This window comes from Arachis ipaensis, chromosome B4 (assembly GCF_059453495.1).
Source record: "Arachis ipaensis isolate K30076 ecotype BB chromosome B4, ASM5945349v1, whole genome shotgun sequence".
NCBI classification, from domain to species: Eukaryota; Viridiplantae; Streptophyta; class Magnoliopsida; order Fabales; family Fabaceae; genus Arachis; species Arachis ipaensis.
The window spans coordinates 65,328,386-65,333,080 of NC_142439.1; the positions used below are offsets into that span (position 1 = coordinate 65,328,386).

The 4,695-nt window shown below is 41.2% G+C and overlaps 1 non-coding gene across 1 annotated transcript; it reads left to right on the forward strand.

The window, feature by feature from the left end:
• The first annotated feature begins 4,236 nt into the window (after positions 1-4,236).
• On the forward strand, positions 4,237-4,344 carry LOC148567738 (small nucleolar RNA R71). The gene has a single exon (XR_015881745.1). It is a non-coding gene; the product is annotated as a small nucleolar RNA R71 (small nucleolar RNA).
• The last annotated feature ends 351 nt before the right edge of the window (positions 4,345-4,695 follow it).

Genomic DNA, 4,695 nt, shown 5'->3' on the forward strand with positions numbered 1-4,695 from the left:
TTAGCTTAGCCGCTTAAGCCAGGATTTTATTCCTTTAGGCCCTCCTATCCACTGATGCTCAAAGCTTTGGAATCCTTTTTATTTACCCTTGCCTTTTGGTTTTAAGGGTTATTGGCTTTTTGCTCTTGCCTTTTGGTTTTAAGAGCTTTTGGCTTTTTCTACTTGCTTTCTTTTTCTTTTATTTTCGCCATTTTTTTCGCATTTTTTTCTGCAAGCTTTGTATTCACTGCTTTTTCTTGCTTCAAGAATCATTTTTATGATTTTTCAGATTATCAAATAACATGTTTCCTTTTCATCATTCTTTCAAGAGCCAACATATTTAACACTCATAAACATCAACTTCAAAAAGACATGCACTGTTCAAGCATTCATTCAGAAAATAAAAAGTATTGTCACCACATCAATATAATTAAACTAGTTTCAAGGATGAATTCGAAACCATGTACTTCTTATTCTTTTGTAATTAAAATAGTTTTCATTTAAGAGAGGTGATGGATTCATATTCACTACTTTAAGGCATAGACACTTAAATACTAATGATCATGTAATAAGACACAAACATAAATAAACATAAAGCTCAAAAATCGAAAAACAGTAAATTTAAGAACAAGGAATGAGTCTACCTTAGTAATGGTGGCGTTTTCTTCTTGAGGAACCAATGATGTCCTTGAGCTCTTCTATGTCTCTTCCTTGTCTTTGTTGCTCCTCCCTCATAGCTCTTTGATCTTCTCTAATTTCATGGAGGATGATTGAGTGCTCTTGATGTTCCACCCTTAGTTGTCCCATGTTGGAACTCAGTTCTCCTAGGGAGGTATTGATTTGCTCCCAAAAGTTCTGTGGAGGAAACTGTATCCCTTGAGGCATCTCAGGGATTTCTTGGTGATGAGCTTCTTCATGCGTCTCTTGAGATCCATGAATGGGCTCTCTTGTTTGCTCCATCCTTTTCTTAGTGATGGGCTTGTCCTCATCAATGAGGATATCTCCCTCTATGTCAATCCCAGCTGAATTGCATAGATGGCAAATAAGGTGAGGAAAAGCTAACCTTGCCATAGTGGAGGACTTGTCAGCCACCTTGTAGAGTTCTTGAGGTATAATCTCATGAACCTCCACCTCTTCTCCAATCATGATGCTATGGATTATGATGGCCCGGTCTATAGTAACTTCAGACCGGTTGCTAGTGGGAATAATTGAGCGTTGAATGAACTCCAACCATCCTCTAGCTACAGGCTTAAGGTCCAGTCTTCTCAGTTGAACCGGTTTGCCTTTTGAATCAATCTTCCATTGAGCTCCTTCCACACATATGTCCATGAGGACTTGGTCCAACCTTTGATCAAAGTTGACTCTCCTTGTGTAGGGGCGTGCGTTCTCTTCCATCATTGGTAAGGTGAACGCCAACCTCACATTTTCCGGACTAAAATCTAAGTAATTCCCCCGAACCATGGTGAGATAATTCTTTGGGTTCGGGTTCTTATTTTGATCATGGTTCCTAGTGATCCATGCATTAGCATAGAACTCTTGAACCATTAGAATTCCGACTTGTCTGATGGGGTTTGTTAGAACTTCCCAACCTCTTCTATAGATCTCATGTCGGATCTCCAGATACTCATTTTTCTTGAGTTTGAAAAGGACTTCGGGGATCACCTTCTTCTTGGCCACAACATCATAGAAGTGGTCTTGATGGGCTTTGGAGATGAATCTTTCCATCTCCCATGACTCGGAGGTGGAAGCTTTTGTCTTCCCTTTTCCTTTTCTAGAGGATTCTCCGGTCTTAGGTGCCATCAATGGTAATGGAAAAACAAAAAGCTTATGTTTTTACCACACCAAACTTAGAATATTGCTTGCCCTCGAGCAAGAGAAGAAAGAATAGATGAAGAAGAAGAAGAAATGGAGGAGAGGGAGAGAGAGTTGTGTTTCGGCCAAGAAGGGGAAGAGAGGGTTGTGTTGTGTGAAAATGAAGAAGAATGGAGGGGTTTATATAGTGGAGGGAGAGGGGTTAGGTTCGGCCATTTAGGGTGGGTTTGGGTGGGAAAGTGATTTTAAATTTTGAAGGTAAGTGGGGTTTATGAGGTAGGTTTATGGGGAAGAGTGGATGGATGTGAGTGGTGAAGTGGTAGTAGGGAAGAGATCTTGATGTGATTGGTGAAGGGTTTTGGGAAAAGGTGTTTATTGGGAAGAGAGGATGAACATTGAGAAGAGGGAAGAGTATGAGTGGAGGTAGGTGGGGATCCTGTAGGGTTCACAGATCCTGAAGTGTCAAGGATTTACATCCCTGCACCAAGTAGGCAAGTAAAATGCCTTTGCATGCAATTCTGGCATTTAAACGCCGAATTGATGCTTGTTTTGGGCGTTCAGCGCCCAGATGCAGCATGTTTCTGGCGTTGAACGCCAGTTCTATGCTTGTTTCTGGCGTTCAGCGCCAGCTTCCTTCAGTGTGCATTCCTGGCGTCTGAACGCCAGGATGCTGCTTATTTTGGGCGTTCAACGCCAGATCCATGCTCTGTTCTGGCGTTGAACACCAGCCAGATGCTCCTTACTGGCGTTTAAACGCCAGTAAGCCCTTCCTCCAGGGTGTGATTTTTCTTCTGCTGTTTTTGATTCTGTTTTTGATTTTTCTATTTATTTTGTGACTCCACATGATCATGAACCTAATAAAACATGAAAGAAAAATAAAATAAAAGTAAAATTAGATAAATAAAAATTGGGTTGCCTCCCAACAAGGATGTTTACAGAAGGATGTCCTTGAGTTTTAAACACAAGGGAGTCCTCATTCAATTGAAGGACTAGTTCACCTCTGTCAACATCAATCACAGCTCTTGCTGTGGCTAGGAAGGGTCTTCCAAGGATGATGGATTCATCCTCATCCTTCCCAGTAACTAGGATTATAAAATCAGCAGGGATGTAAAGGCCTTCAACCTTTACTAATATGTCCTCCACTTGTCCATAAGCCTATTTTCTGGAATTGTCTGCCATCTCTAATGAGATTTTAGCAGCTTGTACCTCAAAGATTCCCAGTTTCTCCATTACAGAGAGTGGCATGAGGTTTATTTCTGATTCAAGGTCACATAGAGCCTTCTCAAAGGTCATGGTGCCTATGGTGCAAGGTATTAGGAACTTTCCATGATCTTGCTTCTTCTGAGGCAATCTCAGTTGATCCAATGCATTTAGTTCATTGGTGAACAGGGGAGGTTCATCTCCCCAAGTTTCATTACCAAATAAATTGGCATTCAGCTTCATGATTGCACCAGGGAACTTGGCAACTTGCTCTTCAGTAACATCTTCATTCTCTTCAGAAAAAGAATACTCTTCAGAGCTCATGAATGGCATAAGGAGGTTCAATGGAATCTCTATGGTCTCTAGATGAGTCTCAGATTCCTTTGGTTCCTCAGAGGGAAACTCCTTATTGATCACTGGATGTCCCAGGAGGTCTTCCTCCTTGGGATTCACATCCTCCCCTTCCTCCTTGGATTTGGCCATGATGGTTATATCAATGGCCTTGTACTCTCCTTTTGGATTTTCTTCTGTATTGCTTGGGAGAGCACTAGGAGGGGTTTCAGTGATCTTCTTACTCAGCTGGCCCACTTGTGCCTCCAAATTTCTGATGGAGGACCTTGTTTCATTCATGAAACTCAGAGTGGCCTTAGATAGATCAGAGACTAAGTTTGCTAAATTAGAGGTATTTTGTTCAGAGTTTTCTGTCTGTTGCTGAGTGGATAATGGAAAAGGCTTGCTATTGCTAAACCTGTTTCTTCCACCATTATTAAAGCCTTGTTGAAGCTTTTGTTGATTCTTCCATGAGAAATTTGGGTGATTTCTCCATGAGGGATTATAGGTGTTTCCATAGAGTTCACCCATGTAATTCACCTCTGCAATTGCAGGGTTCTCAGGATCATAAGCTTCTTCTTCAGAAGATGCCTCTTGAGTACTGTTGGATGCAGCTTGCATTCCTTTCAGACTCTGAGAAATCATATTGACTTGCTGAGTCAATATTTTATTCTGAGCCAATATGGCATTCAGAGTATCAATTTCAAGAACTCCCTTCTTCTGAGGTGTCCCATTACTCACAGGATTCCTATCAGAAGTGTACATAAACTGGTTATTAGCAACCATGTCAATGAGTTCTTGAGCTTCTGCAGGCATTTTCTTTAGGTGAATGGATCCACCTGCAGAAGTATCCAATGACATCTTAGCTAATTCAGACAAACCATCATAGAATATATCCAGGATGGTCCATTCTGAAAGCATGTCAGAAGGACACTTTTTGGTCAGTTGCTTGTATCTCTCCCAAGCTTCATAGAGGGATTCACCTTCTTTCTGTCTGAAGGTTTGAACATCCACTCTAAGCTTACTCAGCTTTTGAGGAGGAAAGAACTTGGCTAAGAAAGCCGTGACCAGCTTATCCCAAGAGTTCAGGCTATCTTTAGGTTGAGAATCCAACAATATTCTAGCTCTGTCTCTCACAGCAAAAGGGAAAAGCATGAGCCTGTAGACTTCAGGATCTACTCCATTAGTCTTAACAGTATCACAGATCTGCAAGAATTCAGTTAAGAACTGAAAGGGATCTTCAGATGGAAGTCCATGAAACGTGCAGTTTTGTTGCATCAGAGAAACTAATTGAGGTTTAAGCTCAAAATTGTTTGCTCCAATGGTGGGATGGAGATGCTTCTTCCATGTAAATTGGAATTTGGTGCAGTAAAG